General features: G+C 32.9%; 1 long non-coding RNA gene across 1 annotated transcript in view; it reads left to right on the top strand.

Moving 5' to 3' along the window:
- The first annotated feature begins 5,461 nt into the window (after window positions 1-5,461).
- Window positions 5,462-23,777, top strand: part of LOC148170735 (uncharacterized) — an 86,726-nt gene continuing 68,410 nt past the window's right edge. Inside the window, exon 1 of the long non-coding RNA XR_015770497.1 lies at window positions 5,462-5,587. This is a non-coding gene — a long non-coding RNA (uncharacterized LOC148170735). The remainder of the gene's footprint in view (window positions 5,588-23,777) is intronic.

Raw genomic sequence — 23,777 nt, forward strand, 5'->3', positions numbered from 1 at the left:
CCTAAATGCTCTCCGGCGTAAAGCTGCCGTTTGCTTTTGTGTTTGCACGGTTCTGAATAAGAAGTTGCTACAGGATATTTCGAGATATCTATATCCTTCTTAATATTCAAGCAGATCGTATCATGCTATAAATTGGCCACATTGTTTTTTAGTAGAACCTATTTCTTCAAAATAGGCCACCAAGATGTTTTCAGAGTAATTTTTGATCTTTTTATCTTCGCACCATTTGACAAACGGAGAAAACGTACTCTCATATCTGGGGCGTGATTTTGTCGGCAATAAATTGTTTATTGCAGCAGTTGCCGCACTTTTCACTTCGGGTGGTGTACACTCGAATTCAAACTCTTCTTCCGAAGACATGGTACAAATCAATACAAATCTTTATTTTTAAACTTTTTGCTTGATAGAATTGACAACTGTCAACTGGAAAAGCAATTACCGACTTCAGCGACTTGATTTTTTATACCAACAAATGCTGGCGAAAATTTGTTACAAACTTCGTGCAAAAAATGTTATACAAGAGACGTGCGGGAATAATTTTGCCTGATTCGTGCGACATTCCTTCACTCGTGCGCGGGGAGCACTCGTGTTAAAAGTGTATTCCCGCACTAATCATGTAAAATACAATTCTTGCACTCGTCTAATGTCTGCACTCGGCTGGCGCCTCGTGCATCTAGAGTAGATGCACGAGGCGCCAGCCGAGTGCAAGAAAGAGTTGTGTACACTATTTTTCCTACGACCCCATATGAAAGTGGCATATTTCACACGGTTAAATGACTCCACAAGTTGATGTTTTCGTACACCCATTTCCGAAAGAAAAGTCACTAGTGTGATATGATACTCGTGCAAAATTCGTCACTTTCCCTACTTGTTATGTAAATATCTAGTGTAGTAACCTTCTTGGTTTCTAAATTTCTGCAATTAGACGTTTTACATAATCGGCGATTAAAATAGCTGGTTAACCAAATAGCCCTCTGGTAAAGCTCGCTTGGCGAATTTTACTCTTGTGAAAAAAGTGAGGTTAAGTTTTACTATTTCACATTGCTTTGAAAAAGCAGCCAATTAGTGTCTCAACAGAACACTGCAACAACGCTTGCTTTTTTCTGAATTAAAATCCGAGCCAGTCAATTAGACTCTGTACAATATTGAACTACCAGTTGTAAAGAAGAAACAATATTATCTACTTACGTCACAGAATCCCAAATTCCTTACTTCTATTCGTTTTCCGCACTGCAGATCTCTAATGTCCATGTAAAGCAACCGCATTTCGAAATTATAAGCACTTTTTCACAGCACCGGATCGACGCCATCTTCGGAAAGAACTGGTTTTGGATGTTGTTGTTGTTGTTTGCGTGAAGTTGGCTTGCAACCAAGGTTACGTCGAGTACGTTCGACAAACACCACTGCGCCAGAGGTTCTCAACCAGAATTAAGCGGATGATGGAAATCTGTGAACAAGAGGTCCACGGCAGCAGAGGTGCAGTAAGGGGAACGCATTTAAAATATATTGTTGACAGTTTGAGTGACATCAGTGAAAAACGAAAATCACTGTTTCAAAAAATGAATTGTGCTCATGCGCATCGCGGTTGTTGTTTCAAATGTTTTGAAAAAATTTTTACCAGTTTTTACTAAAATTGAAGGTGGATGCTGGTTGAGATTTGACGACTTTGACGAACGTTAAATGCAATTCAATATGCAATAATTTTCAGGAACAAGTTGAAAGTATTAATTGTGATTTATTTATTATACAGGGTGGCCCATCTAAGACTTTCGGGCTCAATATCTTTGTTATTTATTAGACGGATTTTTCCAAAATTTAAAATATAATTTCTTGAATAGGTAAGGATTGATGTGACATTACCAGTGCCATCCTTGTCTTAAAAATGTTATTTTACTTGTTTGATTTTAAATTTTAATTAGCTAAGATTTATGTCATTTTGTAAAAAATCAATAATTATACGCGTGTGCCAGAAATCATCCGTCTAGCAAGTCAAATTGCCGAAAAAAAAATAAAAAAACCTCTACATTTCCAAAAGATACAAAATCATAGTCGGCTATGAAAAAAATAATTTCATCCCTGGGTTCGGTGTGTCAATAATCGCTGACGTCAGTGACGTTCTTGACATTTTTCATATTTCTCATTTGAGATTATGTTTCCTTTTTGAGCATGATGATAAATATCGTTGAGCTAAACTTGCGCAGAATGATTTATCTCTTTTGCGATTCAGCCGTTGAAACTTAATAAAAATTGGTAGTTTTGTAGTTTTCGAGCTCTCCTTTGCGAATTCAAGCCAGAAAACAGCCAGAAATCGTCGATTAGCATTGAAATAAGCGGATTTCTCTAAGAATTTTAATGATTTCGTTCAGATTTCTGTTTTCTTGCAATTCAGCCGTTGAATCTTGATAAAAATTGGTGGTTTTGTAGATTTTAAGCTCTTCTTTGCAAAACCAAGCCAGAAAACGGCGAGAATCAGCGAGAAATCAACGTTTAGCATCAAAATAGCCGGGTTTCTCTAAAACTGTTGATGATTTCGTTCAGATTTCTGCTGTTTTCTTGCAATTCAGCCGTTGAATCTTGATAAAAAATGGTGGTTTTGTAAATTTCGAGCTCTTCTTTGCAAATCCAAGCCAGAAAACGGCGAGAAATCGTCGTTCAGCACCGAAATAAGCGGATTTCTTTAAGAATTTTGATGATTTCGTGCAGATTTCTGCTGTTTTCTTCCAATTCAGCCGTTGAATCTTGATAGAAATTGGTGGTTTTGTAGATTTTAAGCTCTTCTTTGCCAATTCGAGCCAGAAAACGGCGAGAATCAGCGAGAAATGGTCGTTTAGCACCGACATAAGCGGATTTCTCTAAAAATTTTGATGATTTCGTGCAGATTTTTGCTGTTTTCTTGCAATTCAGCCGTTGAATCTTGATAAAAATTGGGGGTTTTGTAGATTTTGAGCTCTCCTTTGCGAAATCAAGCCAGAAAACAGCAAAAATCAGCGAAAAATCGTCGTTTAGCATCAAAATAAGCCAATTTTTCAAAGAATTTTGATGATTTTGTGCACATTTCAGCTTTTTTCTCGCGATTCAGCGGTTGAATTTTGATAAAAACTTGTGGTTTTGTAGATTTCGAACTCTCATTTGCGAAAACAATCCAGAAAACAGCGAGAAATCGTCGTTTAGCATCGAAATAAGCGGATTTCTCTAAGAATGTTGGATGATTTCGTGCAAATTTCTTCTGTTTTCTTGCAGTTCAGCCGCTGAATCTTGATAAAAATTGGTGGTTTTATAGGTTTCGAGCTCTTCTTTGCAAATCCAAGCCAGAAAACGGCGAGAAATCGTCGTTCAGCACCGAAATAAGCGGATTTCTTTAAGAATTTTGATGATTTCGTGCAGATTTCTGCTGTTTTCTTGCAATTCAGCCGTTGAATCTTGATAGAAATTGGTGGTTTTGTAGACTTTAAGCTCTTCTTTGCAAATTCAAGCCAGAAAACGGCGTGAATCAGCTAGAAATGGTCGTTTAGCACCGACATAAGCGGATTTCTCTAAAAATTTTGATGATTTCGTGCAGATTTTTGCTGTTTTCTTGCAATTCAGCCGTTGAATCTTGATAAATATTGGGGGTTTTGTAGATTTTGAGCTCTCCTTTGCGAAATCAAGCCAGAAAACAGCAAAAATCAGCGAGAAATCGTCGTTTAGCTTCAAAATAAGCCAATTTTTCAAAAAATTTTGATGATTTTGTGCACATTTCAGCCTTTTTCTCGCGATTCAGCGGTTGAATCTTGATAAAAACTTGTGGTTTTGTAGACTTCGAACTCTCCTTTGCGAAAACAATCCAGAAAACAGCGAGAAATCGTCGTTTAGCATCGAAATAAGCGGATTTCTCTTAGAATTTTGATGATTTTGTGCAAATTTCAGCTTTTTTCTCGCGATTCAGCTGTTGAATCTTGATAAAAACTGATGGTTTTGTAGATTGCGAGCTCTTCTTTGCGAAAACAAGCCAGAAAACAGCGGCAATCAGCAAGAAATCGTCGTTTAGCATCGAAATGAGCGGATTTCACAGAGAATTTTGATGATTTTGTGCAGATTTCAGCTTTTTTCTCGCGATTCAGCCGTTGAATCTTGATGAAAACTGGTGGTTTTGTAGATTTTGAGCTCTCTTTTGCTAAAACAAGTTAGAAAACAACGAGAAATCGTCGTTTAGCATCGAAATAATCGGATTTCTCAAAGAATTTTGATGTTTTTGTGCAGATTTCAGCTTTTTTCTCGCAATTCAGCCGTTGAATCTTGATAAAAATTGGTGGTTTTGTAGATTTCGAGCTCTTCTTTGCAAAATCAAGTCAGGAAACAGTGAGAATCAGCGAGAAATCGAGTTTAACATCGAAATAAGCGGATTTCTCTAAGAATTTCTATAATTTCGCGCAGATTTGGGTTGTTTTTTCGCTTTTCAGACGTTAAATCTTGATAAAAACTGGTGGTTTTGTAGATTTTGCGGAATCAAGCCAGAAAACAATTTATAATATTGCTCAAATAGCAATCTTAATATTTTTGAAACCTCTCATCTTGACAACAGAAATTTTACTTTGAAAATACAACTTCTTGATAAATTTGATCTATTATTAGCAAAGTTAACATATTTCAGGACGTATTTATTGTGTGATTTTGTTCAGTTATTTAATTTCTTCAATTTTCACGTAGTATAAAAGTACGTACGTTTAAAAAGTCCATTATTTGTGATTTTGGGGTTGTATTTATCATTCATGATTTTAGAAGTTAGATGCAGTTTGAACACCAACAATTTTCTTAATTCCGGAATCAACTAATTTCAAACTTGTGTTAAAATGGGGTATTAGAAACAGCTGCTGGTGCTGTTTCACAAAAACAAAATTCGAATTGAAAGTTTACAAAAAGTGATTGAGGAACTTTAAAGACAAGTTGCGGATTTAAAAAAGATAATAATAATAATTTAATAAAAGGAAAAAAATGTTGAGTGGGAAAATACATGCATTCAAAAAGCAGATTTTTACAACGAAATGAAAAACAAATTAAAATTTAATTTAATTTAATAGACAAAGGGCTTATGAATTTATGAAAAATAAACAATATTTTTTACTACATTTGACCGCGTTAAGAACATATATAAACGGGTTAACCTCAAAAATCGGTACATTCAATTTTCCCCTAATTTTCGCACTAAAGACTTGAAAGTCTGATTTACACCCAAAAATTTTCGAAAATTTACACAGGAGAGTGTGAACTGATAGTAATGATAGTAATCAAACCTTGACGATATTGTTTAGAATTGTTTTAACCATGACATCAACAAATTCGTAATTTTGTTTGCGCCTATCCCGGTTTTAAACAAAATTTTAATAATATTGGTTGAGGACCTCTGGAGAGATCAAATCAAATGGCGCTGCAGGTTTGTCGCTTGTCGCAAGAACTAGCTGCTAGCTAACTTCACTCCATTCCATTTCTAAAAATGGCGTCGTACCGGTCGCGTGCTCAAGTGCAAGTGTTTTAAGAGTTCAGTGTGGAAATAAATGGTACGCAGCGTGAAAATACGGATTAAAATAAGAATATTGCGGTTCTGGATTTGGTAAGTAGGAAACAGTTTCTTTTATTTTGTTTCTAACCGGTGTAAACAACGCATTAGGCTCGTGTATCATTTGACAATTGACAGCGATTGGAGGTATAAAATAACCTATCCTCAGCGTGTGCAACAGGTAAAGCAATCACGCGGTCTGCATGCACTTGGAATAACCGAATGATGACGTCGCTTCAATAGCCACATTGCGCATGCGCAATAGTTATTTACAGCGCAAAATCAGTTTGAAGCACGACGGCGTAGCCGGAGTGCTTTAATGATTGAGCGCTGTAAAATGGTTAACGCACAAGAGTTGTATTAATAGCTATTTATTTGAGAAGGATATTAAGTAATTCATAATGAACGAGGACGTTACTTGTTAACGTCCGAGTTTTTTATGAATTAGTTAATATCCGTAGTAAATACAAAGCTTTATCGAAACATGTACGAATGAGGCAATGCTACCACCCAACAGTTCTGCAAATTTCCAATTTTTGACTTAATTTTTGAACGCGTTGAACAGCGAGAAAAGCATTTCCCAAGATATTTTATGTTACAGTTAATACCTATAAATACATAAATGGAAATCTTCGGATTTTGATCTTCGATGTTGCTTTAATTTTCGAAAATACATTGAATATTATGAATTAAGGGCCATTATGCTATTATGAAACGGTAACTATGCTATTATGAAGCAGTAACTATGTTATTATGAAATATTTCTATCATCTCTATTATGAAGTACTTTACATGTTTTTTCATTTTTTCTAACACTAATATGTTATACTGTTTCTATGGTGCATAAGAACTCACCCTTTATATTGCTCTTAAAATACGCTTTTTTTTATAAAGTACGTCGTCAATGGCAACGTATCTTATAGAGTTATAAAATACGATTCAAAAATTCACTTTATTCATTTTGCTTACATTTTTCATAAAAGTTAAAAGTATAGTAATTGAAATTGTTAGAACTAGCACATTTCTCCCGTAACATCGTTAATGTGTTTTCAGCTTCTTCTGCAAATATTTCATTCACAGTTGCTCTTGTAATAGCCGTTTCATTGTTAAACTCTCTTCCAGCATATTCTTCTACTTCGACTACTTCATTCCCAATGGCGCTCGTAGTATTAGATGTTCCATTCCCAAAAACTTGTCTAGCTATCTTTAATCTTTCTCCCAGCGACTCTTCAACATAAGATTCTGCTACTTTTGCAGATTCCCATCCTCCATGTCTTTTCAAGGACGTAATATCTCCCCCTACATTGTAAATTTTATTATATGTTCTGAATAATAAACTGACTACTCACCAGCATTAACAAAAAGAGTCGCCGAAGTGCGGCGAAAACAATGCCAGTGTAACTCGATGGATTTTCTAGTTTAAGATATGTTGCGATTTTCTTAGAAATTGCCCCAAAGGTGTAGATTCCCACACATTGGCAGCTGCACTTTCCCTTATTGTAATGTAAGAAAAATCTTGTAGGTGATTTTCTTGGGCGCAAAACAATATAACGTCTATATAATTCGATGGGATTAACCCCAAAACCTTCACTAACAATGGTGAATCGTCGTTCCTTATGGGTTTTAGAATCCGGAATAATGACATTTATTGTGTCACCACAATCATGTACGTCACTGAATTCCATAGCGGCCAATTCGGCTTTTCTACAGGCTCCAGCAACTCCGAAGATCAGTGCAACCTGAAAAATTTCATAAAATTTATGTCTTAAGGCCGTCTGACACGGTCCACAATTATGCACAGAATTTAGTCTGAAAAATTATGTCCAGAAATCTTCATCGTGTCATACACACTTTGCACACAATTTTGTACATAATTCTGTGTGAAGAAAAATTTTTAGAACATGTTCTAAATTCTTCCAGAATTCTGTACAGAAAGTGCGCGGCAATGTTGCGCATGAAGTTGAGTCATTGCGCTTGAAGTCAACTAACTTGTGTTGTGCTCAAATAATAATATCGTGGTCTAGAGATCAAGTTACTCTTTTAATTAAAGAATATCAAAAACATACATATTTGTTCGCCGTAAAGACGCCGCTGTACAAAAATCTGCATGCTCGGCAGGCAGCACTTGAAAAAATTCAAGCGTCATTAAGACCATTGCAGCCAAATATTACCACCCAAGAAATAAAGACAGGTGCTTTGAGGACCAATTTTCTGAATGTATACAAAAAGTATACATCCAGCATTGAAGTATCTTACTTTGATATATGAGGTTCTATGAACTTCAGCAGATATTTAAATTGATCGTTTGTTAAGCGAAGAAAATTTTTGTACGATTCGGATCTTCCACCAACAGCTTTTTGTTTAATAAAGTTAAAACATCTTTTCCTTGGTGACGTCGTTGTAACCATCGTCTACACCAAAGTCGTCGCTTTTGTTTTAACTTTAGCAAACCACGGGAAATTAACACAATTGATATTAAAATCACCGAAGAGTAAAACAACTCGTTGTCCATATCTTATTATACAAGGTGTCCCAGAACTCGCTCCCCATAGAGCAAGGGAAGGTGCCGACAGCAATACAGATGGTAAATTTCAAAACAAAAATTGACCAAGTTTAATAGTATTCAAGAACTGATAAAAAGTTAACAACCAATCCCGAAAGCTTATTCGAGAAGTGGAGTAAAAGGCCAACCCAATTTCCTAGGCAACGAGAGTCTAAAGTTCATCTGACCAATGGATGATAGTATGTGTCCATAGTTACCAATTTTCAAATTCTGTTCAGCTTCAGGATTGGCTACAGTTTTTTTGCTTTATTTCGGTTATTTTTTGAGTTAAAAAATTATGGTTTCGAAATTTTGGTTAAGAATTCTTACCTCCATAAGCCCTTTTTCTCTGGGGCGCGAGTTCTGGGACAGCCTGTATATGGAACAATTAAAAAAATATAGCGCTACACTTTTATGGTTTTAAATTCTCAGGAATTGATGCACTCGTTTTCTGAGCAGAAACAAAATCCCTAAGTTAAACGTCAAAATATTTTCGAATGCGCAAGCGCAAAAACAGAAATATGCACAGAATTTGGAAGCCGTGTCATACATGTGCACAAAATATCTTCAAAAATACTCTTCATTTTTTAAATCAGAAATATATCCCAAATTCTGTTCACATTTTTGTTCATAATTGTGGCCCGTGTCAGACGGCCTTAAGTATAATTTATTCCTTACTTTGACAAATAAATATTCCCCTTCATCCGCTTGTTGTAAAAATGTTCTAATTTCCTCTTGTGTCAAGACCTTGGACTTCTTACTGCGATAACCAACATTTAAATTTTTTAAGAAAGGAATAACAGCACCAAACTTGTCAATTTGTATGTTGTCTTTGGCTTTTAGTGTAGCCTTGAGCATGGAATACTCTGGCCACAATGAGGATGGTGACAACTTTTGCGACTAAAAAGTAAATGTATTAGTTTTTCAAAAATGTTCCATTTCTATTTACGCACTTACCCTCATATCCAGGAATGCCAAAATGACATCTTCCGTTACTTCCGTGATGCCATTCTTATTTTTCCAGTCATGAAATGAATGATACACTTTCTCGTAGGCGGGTTTTGATTTTGCAGGTAACAAATTGCCCCGTATTTCCTTACCTTTTTCCTTAATTTTTTGAGGAACACTCTCGCACATTTTAACCGATGCAAATTGTTTTTTTCACAATTTGTTTACTGTTACTATAGGAAACCTACCACCGCACCCTTTACCCACCACAGTTTGACACATTTTGCTACAACTAAGAATTTTTTAATCAAAGAAGATTTTTCATAACACAAGCATTAGTGTTAGAAAAAATCTTGAAGACACTCGTGTTTTATAGTTAAAAAATCTCGTTCTATAAAATCTACGAACTCGATTTTTAAACTCTCTATAAAACACTAGTTGTCTTAATAGCTATAATTTAAATAATTGGGTTCTTCAAAATTCAAAGAACTGTCACATGTGACATTTATAAATTTCATCATCTGGCAATTTTGTCAATTTTGTAGCTGGTGTACAAAAAGTACACAAGATGGCGCTGTATAAAATATGTTTTTTAAGGTCACTAGATCTAAGTTTCTGTTTTATAAGGTACCGCTATTAGTTTTCAGTGCGCAATTCAAGAGAGACAGACATAGTCCATAAAGCAATGGGTTAGAACGAGACGCAAGATTCTAGGGAATTGTTATAAAATTGTTGACGTAAAATTTGTAATTGACAAAATTTAAGGTTATCTTAAATTTATTTGTTTAAAATACACTTAAATAAACCGTGGGTACGAAATGAAAATTGGTTCTATTATAACAGACTATGTGAATACGTAAGAGGTGAGCTAAACGACATTAGGACCGATTACATTTTGCCACGTTGAGGAAGAGCAACACTCAGTAAAGTTTTTGGACGTCAAGCACTGTCTTTGGCAATCTCCAACGATTCGACCTGTATGCAGTAACGTCCTAATTAGAATATGCTATCAGCACTTTTTATATTGTAGCTTATGCAGACAATGTGGTAATAATGATGTGATGTAAAAAGAACTGAGAGAAAGCATTGCATAAATGGAAGTAGCAAATACATGAGCAGAAAATGAAGTACATGAGATATTCTTCAAGCGCTATTTAGAAGAGAGATAATTACAAATTTGAAGATGTATACATATTTAAGATCTTGATTGAGTTTATACAAAACAACTGCAATTATCAACATCAACAAAACGAATATTAGGAGCAAATATTAAGGTTATGGCAAAATTATTTGTTTAACACCCTAAAATACAAAATTAAATTCTATTTTTTACACTACAGGAGACCATTTGAATACGTAAGAAGTGAGTGAGCAAACCAACATTACGATCAATTCCATTGAAGTGCCAATCATGTGTTTGAGCCTCTAGCGTTGTCTTTGGCAGTGTTTCAACGATTCCACCTGTATACAGTTAAGCGCATAAGTGTTATAAATTCTTTGTATGTTGTGAACTGTAGCAAGAAATATAAAAATTATAAGATCTGAAGAAGAACTGAGAAAAAGCATTAGGATGGAAAATGCAAGTGACGCGTATAGTGAGGAAATGACTATATGAAATATAAGAAATAGTTGAATAGTTGAGAAGTTTGAATGTGGAAAAATATTCAAGAACTTGAGGGTGCACAACACTGAAATACAGATTGTTGCAATGAAACCTTGTGATTTTCTTATGAAGTAACAAGAAACTAAGTGCAAGTCTGCAAATGGATGAGACTGATATTAGTCATATTTGTGAGTAAAGCAATAAGATGATATAGTGTAACTGATAAGTAGGTGGGAAATATATGTATTTACTAAGAACTGAGGCAGCAGTAGTTAAGATACATCAATGATTAATTTCAGGTAAAATGAAGATTCAACGTTGTATCCAAAAACCAAAGAAATAGTGCAGCATCTAACTTAACGACAATAAAATAATTTTAATCAAATCTTTTATTCTACTACATTTTCTCTATGAATGTATAGCTATGAGTTAGCACCCATGTGATTGAGGACCTTCGTCCTGTTTTGCCTATTTTATGTGTTTTTCTTGTACTATTACATTTTCAGTGTTCCCTTTCATTATGAGGAAGCCGGAAGTGGCTTAAAGCCAATTATCTTCTACCGCTGATGTTGAAAGCGATGCTGTATCTCCCTCCTGAGGCTGCTGTTCAGTGCAGTGACTGTATCTTGTCCCTCTGCTGTTTTATGAGGTGCCAATTTTAGATTAAGGGTAGCAAGTCAGTTGGTCCTACAACACCTACACTTTACAAGATTTTCGCTTATTTTTTAGGCCATTGAAACAATTCTGTTCATAACGCAGGTTTTGTGATGTACTTAGCTAGTACCACATGTGAGTGGTCTTCCTTCTTCCATTTTCCTGTCCATAGATTTGATTTTCAACTTATATTAACAATGAGATGAACGAGTTATTCGCCTGAATGCAAGAAGTTCATGTTGGTATTGGGGCTATTGAGATACAAAAGCGATTGAAGACCAATTGGGGGAACATTATTCGTATTATTCGTAAACTAACCGGTACAAAATTCCATAAGCTTATAAGAAGTACTCAAGGGTTCATATACCAAAAACCAACTTTATATTCCCCCAATACGCTTAACCAATGTCACAATGATTGTCGGCTTCGATAGGGCTTCTACCTTCTATTTGGAGTTTTCTGAAATTTTCCGTACTTGTTATGTAAATATCTATTACTTACAGCGGAGGAAACAAAAACACCATAACGATTCGTGTTGAGAAATCGCACATTCGAACCATTTTATTCCAAACGATATTTGACAAGAATTGACAGTTCATAAAGCAATGTGTCCACACAAACAACACAAAATTTCCATGTCATTTAGAGCGCATGTAGAGATAGACAGAAGATATCGTTGTCTTTCTTTTTGTTACTAATAGCCGTACCTTATAAAACAGAAACTTTGATCTAGTGACCTTGGGCGCTTTTGACAATGTTGGCAAATTGAATTTTGAGGTTAGCACGTTTTTTGACTTGGGCGAGTTGAGTTGAGTTTTTAATGAGTCGCGCATCTTTCTTGTACTAATTGTGCCAATCTACTGCAAAACCTTACAATGAGTGATTAAATACGAAATAAAACTAAAAGGAAAAAGGTTTGAAATGTTTATAACTTTAATATTTTTCGTGATTTTTGAAGGTTTGTGGATTAAACTAAATGTTGTAACATGATCGGTTCTTATCTTGCCAAAATTGGATAAAACAGGCTTCAGCAACTTGCTCAAAATTAATTCAGAAATTATCACTTTGTGATTTTGATCTGCACATGAGAGGAGACTAGAAGAAGTGATTGGCTCAGATAGTAACGATTCTATTGCAATTTTTGGGTTGTTTCCTATTGGTAAGATATTGACTATTTCCAAAAATGCCATTGCGGCCGAGTTGAAGTTGAAATACTGGTGCATACGTTTGATGGTATTGTAATTTCTATTGTTGTAGACGACTGTATTAGCTTAATCTTTCCGATTTTACTAATGTGGTCACAATTTTCATACACATTAGCATCTTCTGCAGATGTTACTAATCCTGACTGGATTATCCTTTTAATCGCATAATGTGCGACTCGAGCATCACTAACATCCTGCGAACCTCCACATAACCGAACATTGCTAAACATAGATTCTACAGCATCCGAGCTAAACGCTCGAGTCAAGACAAAGAAAAATCCACTTTTCTCCAATTACTACACATTCTGCCGTAGTTTTTGCTGTGAATTTCAATGCTTCTGCAGTCCCACCATTTTATGTAGTTTGGATGATTCTTGAATTGAATCCACATATTCAGGAAGTATTTTTAACATCCACTCCAAACGATTGTTATTGATATCGGTGTAGCGGACAGCATGTCCATCAATTTGTCGAATATGTTGAGTTTTGTCATTAACATCATGAGTTTTAAAGAATGTGTACATCATCTCCATGAATAGTGGATTTTTCTGAATTTTTGTGCTTTATTAAATATTTAACTTCTGCTGTAACTGAACTAACATTCATTTTTTCCATGTTTGTCGGCCAAATGTGATTCCTGGGAAGAAATCGGACGGGCTTGATGCTTAAATTTCTTTGTAAGTTACAAATCTTTTTGATCGCCAGAATGCATGTTATGGTCCAAGAAAATTCGAAATTCGAAAATTTTCATTTGACACGTAACACAACATTTTGTTTGCTAGTGTTGGTTTTTTAACCAATGGTTTCAGATTCTTTTGTTGTCTCCAGTCCATAAAATGTGTCCTCTGCTCTTCTGTAATACAGTTTTTCCTTTATAGACTCTTTCGATCGGCTGTAATGTCATTTTCTGCCTTCAGCCGAGTTTCTATAAGTTTAGTTACTTCTTGGCCATTTCTTATGTAGCGTTGCAAGGTGGTTCTATATGGCAATTTCAAAACTGAAAGTCTGCCAAGATTGTAACCTTTTGGCGAAGCAATTCGCCACGCAAAGTTGATTCTGACCATCCAGGTTTTTGTTTACTACAATTTAGTATTTGATTTGATAAAAATTTAGCTCTAAAGTTGTTTTCTTCAGCATCTGATTTAATTTTTGCGATTAGGTTTGTATGTGTTTGCCGCCTGTCAAGTTCAGACTGCATCTCTTGTAATTTCTTGTTTTTTTCTTCATGTTGTTTGTTTAGTCGCTTGACTTTTATTTTTAGAAGCTTTATGCGTGTTTTAATTTGTTCAAGTGATAGAAATAACGTTTGTTTGAATGTTCTTGCTTGAATATAATTGGGAACTTTAGGAATTTCATTTTAATGATCTAATTTTATAAAGGCTATTTATAAAAGCATTAAATAACTTAAATGGTTACATTTATAGACCAGGGTAGATAATTTTTGAAACCAAAAAAAATCGTAGTAGAATGAAACCTATTGGAAAATGTTGAGAATATTACAAAAATGAAAGGAAAAATAAATTACGGTCGATTCGAGATCGGGAAGTGGGAGAGGGTGGGTTTTTAAGGGTTAAAATCGGTTTATCTCGATTTCCGGCAAAACTACAAGTCTTATGGAAAAAAGTTAAATGACAAAGTTGTAGGTAAGAAAAAGATCTACAACTTTTGTATTTACACTTTTTTCTCATAACCTCAAAATTCACATGAAAAACTCAAAAAAACACGTTTTTGGTTTTTTGTTTTTATCTTTTACAAAAAAATTTTTTTTTATGAAATTTGGTGAAAATTTACCTTTGTATATACCAAATACACAAGAATTTTTTGGATTTGAAAAATTCATTTTTTCTCCTTATTATTTAATACCGAAAAAGCACCCTAATTTTCAATCGAAAATTCACGCGTCAAAATATCAGCTTTTTTAAAAAAGTTGGTGGGTTTTTTATTCGTTGAAATCTCTACTTTCTGGTAGTCTAATAAAAAATATACGTCACTAAGGAAAATATTTTCAAAAAATTTAAAAAACGAAAAAAACTCGAATCCAAAAATTATTTTTCTATCATTATGTACAATTTTGAGCTATTTATTAATATTAACACTGTAATAGTTTATTTAGCGTATGATTCTATGTTACATTGATAAACAAAAAAAATTTCAATCCATCAAACATTAAGATTGCAAAGTAAAACATGGAAAAATGGTTGTTAAAAATATTCAAGATAGGATTTAAAGGGAATTTTATCTAAAAAATGAGGATGTTATAATTTTTTTTTCTCAGTAAAAAAGCTGGTTTATTACAGTTTTATTATTTTTTTGTCATTAAAAAAATCTCATACTATATAAATGTTCTTCGGAATATTTTTTAGTTCAATAATTTCTGTCTCTTTGATGGTATTCCTTCGTCGTTTTCCGATTCTAGCAATGAAATTTCGGGAGGTTTTTAATCTTATTTATTAATTGTGCCAAATTACAAAATTATCCATCAAAAGAAACACATTTCGAAATTTTTTTAATTGATGGAACTAGAAATTTTTGAAAAAATATGTTAATGCTTGAAACTCTAACAATTTTAATGCCAAAGCAATCAAATTTGGCAAAGTTACTAACCATACGAAACTTTGAAGTTATGCAGCAAAAGATACTGAATTTGAAATTTTTTTATAATTTTTTTGAATGGACCAAAAACTGTAAAAATTATTTATTAGGGTTCAGTTTTAACGCCAAACAATAAAATTTGAGGAAGTTACTAATTTAGATTTATTTATTAACCATGCTAAATTGCATAGTTAATCAAAAATATAAACCAAGAAAGTCAAATTTTGGATTTTTTTTATTTTGAAAAAGAACCAAAAACTTTTGGAAAAAATTTATGGGTCTATTTTAATGACAAACCAAGAAATTTAGCAAGGCTATTATTTCATATTTAATTACTAAATATGCCAAATTTCAAAATTATAGAGCAAAAGGTACTAATTTTGGAAAATTTAATTTTTTGAATGAACCGAAGTCTGAAAGAATTGTCTAATAGGGGCTGCATCTCTAACAATTTTAATGCCAAAGCAATCAAATTTGGCAAAATTACTACTTTGAACTTAATTACTAAGTCTGCTATATTTCAAAATTCTACAGCAAAACGTACTAATTTTGGCAAATTTAATTTTTTTTTATTAAACTGTTAACTGTTTAAATTATATTTGTTTTAAGGGCTGTATTTTTAACAAACATGAAAATTGAGATTACTAATTTAGACGTACAGTAATTAATATACAATTAACTGCGAAAAAAAAAGCTATTTCAGATCAAAAATGTCAAATTTTGGATTTTTTTATTTTGGGAATAAACTATAAACTTTTGGAAAAAATATGTTAAAACTGTAACTCTGTTAATTTAAATGCCAGAGCAATCAAATTGTAGATGTTTTATCAAATATACACATTATTAACTTAGTTGTTTGTTAATTATAGTAGTATCTTTTGATTGAAAATTTTTTTGATAATCAATGTAACTTAGAATCATACGCTAAATGAGTAATTACAGTGTTAATATTAATAAATAGCTCAAAATTGTACATAATGATAAAAAAATAATTTTTCGATTCGAGTTTTTATCGTTTTTTAAATTTTTTGAAAATATTTTCCATAGTGACGTATATTTTTTATTACACTATCAGAAAGTAGAGATTTCAACGAATAAAAAGCCCACCAACTTTTTTAAAAAAGCTGATATTTTGACGCGTGAATTTTCGATTGAAAATTAGGGTGCTTTTTCGGTATTAAATAATAAGGAGAAAAAATGAATTTTTCAAATCCAAAAAATTCTTGTGTATTTGGTATATACAAAGGTAAATTTTCACCAAATTTCATAAAAAAAAATTTTTTTGTAAAAGATAAAAACAAAAAACCAAAAACGTGTTTTTTTGAGTTTTTCATGTGAATTTTGAGGTTATGAGAAAAAAGTGTAAATACAAAAGTTGTAGATCTTTTTCTTACCTACAACTTTGTCATTTAACTTTTTTCCATAAGACTTGTAGTTTTGCCGGAAATCGAGATAAACCGATTTTAACCCTTAAAAGCCCACCCTCTCCCACTTCCCGATCTCGAATCGACCGTAATTTATTTTTTCTTTCATTTTTGTAATATTCTCAACATTTTCCAATAGGTTTCATTCTACTACGATTTTTTTGCACTTTTTACCTTTTTTGAAGGCTGAACTGGTCTATTAATTTAATGTAACTATTTAAGTTCAAGCAAAACTAAATGGTAAAAAAGTTAAAAGTTGGTGTATTGGACAACTGATGAAAACGGACTTAACCCTCTGATTCTGAAACCCAGATTTGGAATAATTTTGGACATTACATTATCTGGAACTGGGATTGGCTTGATACTATGGAACTTTTGTGAATTATGCTCGGATTTATCTAAATAAGTCAAAATAAAAAAGAAACGAAAACAGTTTTGTTGCAATTTCTTAGCTGCCTTTGGTTAACTAAACCCATAGCTTTCTAATTCTTTATTATTTATTATTTTCACCTACCCACGAAGAGAACTTAAAAATAAACTTGCATTACCGTCAAAGTTGTTGATGATTCATTGATTGAAGGAAAGGACAAAATAAAGGAAGACTCAAAAAAACTTAAAACTTTTTTTGTCAAAATGTAAGTTGCAAATGGTCGTGTGCTGATGCAGTCGCAGGGGGCCTAAATTAATAAGGATCTTGTAACTTTATTTTGTTCTATTTTGTAATATTACAAATATTACCACAAAAAATGGATACATTGTCGATCCAAGTTTGTCGCAAGTTCAGATCGGATGGAAATTCATGAAAGGATTTGGAATTCTTGTCTTAACATTGGGAAATCGAGCACTTTTTATGGAAACGCATTGTCAGTAATCACAAATGCAGATAATAACGAGAACAAATCCTTTCCCTAACTTAAAACTAAAAAAAAACACAAATAACGCTACAAAAGCACGAACAAGAACATAAAACAACAACAAAGTAACGAACGTAAACAGAACACAATAATAAACAACGAGTAATAATTTGAAAATTTTTGCATACAAAAACTAACATTCAAACTTCACATTTGAAATGTCAAAACCAATGTTGGTGATAAACCCAACACGCTTAAATATTGCACGAATGCACAGGTCGTAAATATACACCAGGTCGTGCGTTAATTTTTTTGTTGTAATATTCTTGTTTTATCCTCAGTTTATCTTTCATATAATATGAATACTCTAATCTGGAGTTTTCCGCGTTGCGTTTACACCGATGTTGCACTGGAGGATTTTCTGGTTGTGGGGAAACTTGTAGGGTTCTAGCAGTTGATGGGAGTGGTGCGCTGGTTTCTAAGGGAAAATACAATAGGTTGGGTTGGTGATATGAAATAAGGAGTTAAAAGTGCAAGGGCTTTCTTGAACCGCAACATCACCACGAATTGCAAGTTTGAAGTTAACTGCAAATGTCAGTTGAAAAACCGAAACCATTTGTAATAAGCAACAAATTTCTTTGACATTTCATAGCCACCCTTGATGTTAGAAACATTTATAAACACCTTGTAGTATCTTTTTGATATATTTTTGGCAAAATGTTGCCGATCGTTTGAAAACGGGTGGCGGTCCTCCAAGGCAATTGAAAATGGGCAAACTGGACACTCAATTTTTCCAGACCTTTATTAAACCGGTTGGAGCAAAGTAAGTTTTGAGAAGTAACCTGTTCTAGTTGTGGTTTAAAACCTGAAAATCAAAAACTTGAACACAAAATTGTGACTGAAACGTCATTAACGTAAATAACATAAATCATTTTCAAGATAGTTATATTCACTATGAATACAAAGCGGCCAAATAGTGTACGACAGAAATTCCAGAGCCATCCTTGATGCTAGAAACATTTATAAACATCTTGTACTATAACCATAGAGATTGAATAGGTCGGAGTGGGGGTATAAGAAAGTGAAGCAACATGATCCTGCATATTAGGTCGCATTTTAGCGGGAAATACAGAAATGGAATAAAATAAAAATTGATTATTACTTACAACCGAAATATTTTTTTTACACTATGACTAGCTGCCTATTCACTGTACAAAATGTAATATTTAAATTTTTGCAATAAAAATGCACAAATTGTTTTTGTTAAATCTATTGATGTCTAAATAATACAATTTTAGTGAACTGGCACGCCACGAACATCTAAATTAAAAGTTTTGTTAATATGGTGTAATCGAGTTTGTAAATAAATTAAAATATTTCGTTTAATTAAAGTGAAATTGTGATTTTGGCTGAAGACGGTAAAATCTTGAAGATGATCTTTTAATGTATCGAAAATATTTTTGGGTAAGTTTGTAATAGTATATTATGAAACGCGTTTCATAATGAACATTTTGTCGCACGCACGTTTTTAAGGCACGACGAGCGCAGCGAGGAGTGTCGTAAAGTAGTAAGTGCGGCAAAATGCATTATGAACAAGTATCATACGCTATTTTTTCTATTTCGCCTTATTTTAAACGAAAAAACTTGATTTCGAAATCTAGGGAATTTTAGGGTAGTTGGCATTTGCAAAATGTTCGGGAAAAAAAATTGAAGTAGCCAACTCCAATTTCAGTCAGTTTGACAGGTGTGACGTTTTGAGGTTATCGGAGCGCAAGGGAGCCAAGAGAGCGAAGTGTTGATCATGATATGATGGTTCTCTTGCATCCAAAGAGTTTTTCTCCGATGAATTATTAAGCCAAGTACAAATGAAATAATGGTGTATTGATCGATTTATCATGGTTTATCAAAACCAAAATCTAAATTGTCAACGTTGACGGCAGATTGACGGTTTGTCTGTTGCAAACCTAAGAAAAATATAAGTTCCTGGAAATATTGGCACGGGATTGGTCTATTACGATACCGAAATACGCTCAAACGCGTATCGAAATATCTTCATTATGAACGCGAAATAGAAAAAAACCATTATTAACTTTTGGAAAAAAGTTTTGTCTGAGATAGGTCTACTTTTAAGCGTTCGACATACTCGTTCAGCTTCTCGACAAATTTTTAAAACATCAAACAATGGACTTATGTTAGTTAATGCATTGGCACAAACGGTGCAGGACAGTTTAGACAAAACTTTTTTCACAACAAACTCAGAAATATATTCGACAACAGAATCTACAAAATGAGTCATAACCGGTCGATAAATACTCTCAAACAAGAAGCTTCAAGCAGTTTCATTAGTAAATTGCTCTTCCTGAAAATCAAATGCCAATAATTTTGATCTTTTTGACTGCACGATTTCACTAGAAATGTCAAGAATCGGATATGATCCTTCGTCTAAACAATTTGCAGCCCTATGGTTTCAATTCATGATGAATTATTAAGCGCTTAAATGCGGCTGCAAATTGTTTAGCAGTCGGAATGGTATTATGACCTCCCCGGCTTCTGATGGACGAAAAAAACAATTCCACGTTGTCTTGACTTACTTTGTAGGTCAATAGGTACCTAAAATTATTTGTCTAGATATGTTGATTTTTATAGTACACTTTTAATATACTTCAAAGACTGTTACCTTCGTTCGATAATTTTAATGAAACGTGTCGTAGCACTTCAATTTTGGTAGTTTTAGTTCTTCCCTACAAAAATCAATTGCGTCTGCAACACTGGCAGATACGGTTTAAGCAGCTAATTTGACTTTCATAGGTTGCTTTGACCAATTAATATGGGTAGATGTTAATTTGTTGGCTAATTTTAAACCTTGCTTCTGTTGTAAATCATTTAAACAAATGATAAATTTTACATTAATTTCCTGAAATTAGAAAATATCAAATAATACGACGCTTTATTACAATTTATAACAACACATACTTTTTCTTAGTCGTCCAGAATAAGCCATTTCTAATTAATTTTAACACATGACATACATCTAATATAAATTTAATTAACATTTATGGTATCTACTCCAATCGCAGATAGCCACTGATTTTATAAATCTGGGTTTGAATGCGGTAATCTGAAAATATAACATTTAATTTAGAAAACATGCTAATTATCGCATTGTTTCTGAATTGCCTGTGAAAGCTAACACCTGATCTCACATAATTAAAGTTTTTACAGGATTTTATTTGGCAACGAGGCATTATTAATCGCAAAAAAAAAATTGAGGTTAGCTAATTAGGTCCAGGCTGAGAACACACGTTTCGCCTCAACCCCCACCACACCAATCCATCATATAGTTTATAGTAGACATCTTTGGCGTGCAAACATGTCTTGTCAGGTCTAATAACATTCTATTTGAAAAGAATTAAATAAAAATTAAGTAATACTTTTCTCCACTGTTCTTCACCTCCACCCATTTTTTGCGATGTCGCGGTTGGTAAAAGTGGGGGTTGTTTTACCCGTAATCATTTCCATGTTGTTAGTTAGAAATTCGGTATCACTTTTTGTTCTTCACTTACTTTCGACATTTTAAGTTTAAATCGGTCAAAAGTTTAGTGACATTTATTTGATCCCAAGTTGTTTCGACTTTTGCTAACAAATTTGATAGAATATTAATCGTGCAGCGCCTACTATGTGTTAATTATGAGCATACTCAATAATTGAAAAGCCGGCCGTCTCGAATAACGTTGTAACTGTCAATTCGTCAAAACTGAGATACTAGTGAAAAAACGTTCTACAATATACTATATATAGTTTTCTTGGGAAAATCTTGTCAAAGGAAACTCGGGTGCAACATTTATCAACATGTGTTTTAATAAAAATAAATTTTAAATATTGTGTTTGTAACGTCGCTTAATTAACTAAGTTTACTAGTGACATTTCACTCTTTAAGGAGATGACACAATTGACGTTAAAATCATGATTGTGTTTAAAATAGTATACATACACCTTGGTGGAAAGTTTCATTCCTGTCTCGCATATTTGTTGCGCTCTCGGGTATCAAACTTATGCTCGACAGGAATGAAACATTTTCCACCTCGGTGTGTAATCTACTGTTATTTAAAAAGTGTAAAATTATGATAACCGACGAGACAAATTTTAAAAATTCAAGTTGTTTACTTGTTATTTAATGTTAAGGTGACTAAAACTTTGAAAAAAACTGTATTAAATAAGGAAAATATAACATCAAATTCTTTTAAAAGTGGTAACTGTGTACTTTTTACTTTTGCGTGTTTTTGATAACGGACGGACATCTATGCAATGGAAGGTTAAAACTAAAATATTTGATGAAAATACTTACTTTTTCAGAGAAATGATGATGCAGTCGATGACTTTAATTCGATTGACTTTAACTCTAGTCCACATGCTACATACACTGACTTTATTTATTAAAGTGCTTTATACAAACTTATAAACAATTAATTTTTTGCTTAAACTGAAGACTTTTGTTATATCCAAAACAACTGCTAATTGTACATTTTCTCAAAGACTTGGAGCGTTGGGGGTTTTAATAAAAAAAATCCTTTGGCCTAATGAAAAAACTATTCGAAGAAATTTACCAATTCAGTTGCGACTTTTATTCTATAGAGTAGTCTACAGTATGTCCCCGGATTGAATTTGCAAAAGGAAAAAAAAACTTTATTTTTAATTTTACGCATAAATCACGGAATAATAGTTTTTGCTTAAATTAAAACTTATCAGAATGTGTTTCTAAAATCGTAAAAACAAAAACTAACAAAGAACTTTTTTATTTTTAATTTAGCAACAAATGAAATAAGAATAATATTTATTCCTTAATTTAAACCAATTTTAAATACTTGATTAACCCACACCTCTTTCAGCACATAGTCTGATAATTCTAACTCGTAATTCGACTGTTTCGGATTTTGTCGGATGCAACTGCATTAATTATCCGAGTTTTTAATACTTATCAATTATTGAGTAAATTTTCCTTTAATCGTTAATGCACTATTTGATATTTTGAATTCACAGCCTACTATTATGTACTTACGATTAGAAAATTCATTAAATAAAAATATGAAAAAATTGATTTTAAGAGTACAAACTAATAATTTTGAAATTTTAATTGCAGATTTAAATTTTGAATTAAGCAAAAATGTCATTCCGTTGTCATTTTTTTGTAAAATGGAAAATAACTTTTTTTTTCTTTCTTGTGAACTCAATCCGCGGACATGCTGTATAGTGGATTGTATATAAATTAAAAATTAAAAAAACAACAAAAGCTTTGGATCAGTTATTGTTATTAATTTGGTCTGATTATAAAAAATTCAATACAGTAAACCACCTATTTAATTTCTACCAAATTATTGAATTATAAATTTTCTTGCGAACACGGAGAGTGTATTCTTCATACGAATGATTTCCGAATATAGAAAAAAATAGATGGTAATTATATCGTACATAAATAAAATTCAATCAAATCAGAATTGATCAAAATGTAAAAACCATATTTTTTCTACAAAAGTGTCATGAGAGAGAAAGAAATGATAAATGTGACTGTGTATTCGTAGAAATTATCGTTAAATGCGGTAAATGCGAAAAATGCGCCCGCCGACCAAGAATGATGCAAAGCAAAAATGTGAATAAACGTGTGAAAGTATACCGGTTGAATAAGAAACATCAACATAATAATTATAATTGTATTTTTCTTGGATAATAAAAATCCAACCATTCATTGTAAACTGACATATCAAGTTAAAGAAAGATGTAGTTACCGTGACGCTTTCACTGCAAAGTTAGGATTTCTTGATAAAAAATCCCATATCATTCGCACATTTACGTGTCTCAAATTTTGTGTGTCGGCCTTTTGAAGTCCCGTTTCCATTGTGTATAAATTCTTTTGCAAAAACAATCATGAATTGCAACGTTGGTGTTAAACAAATGTTCTGCATACGGAATTCTATCAGTAGGCGGAGCGTGCAGCTGAGATGTGACGTCAAACCAATGAAAAAGTGTTTAAGCTCCCGCCTGAATATTTAAATTTCTTTAGTCAATTTTGACAAAACCGTCATGTATTTTTCAAAAATTTTTGCATCACTGCGTTATTCAACAATATTCTACAAAATTTAGTACAAAAACATAGGTTGCACTTTTTGCATTCTCCCTATTTTCGAATTTATTATTAATAGTTTAAGGACGCTCTATGCTTCTCTATCAACATATCGTCGTCTAAGCGGCAACATCCGCTATCTCAGTTGTGAAAATATTTTGTTTCTACTTTTTCTCAGATGAATTTTTCACGGGAATCTTACTGGTGGAAATTATTTTTCATATTTTTGAATATATTTAATCTTAAGCTAAGATTTGTTACCAAGTAATCATTGAGCAAAATTATTTACACTGCCAAAAAATCAGTT

Source organism: Gnatocerus cornutus, chromosome 7 (assembly GCF_029298725.1).
Source record: "Gnatocerus cornutus isolate USDA-ARS CGAHR chromosome 7, icGnaCorn1.1, whole genome shotgun sequence".
NCBI classification, from domain to species: Eukaryota; Metazoa; Arthropoda; class Insecta; order Coleoptera; family Tenebrionidae; genus Gnatocerus; species Gnatocerus cornutus.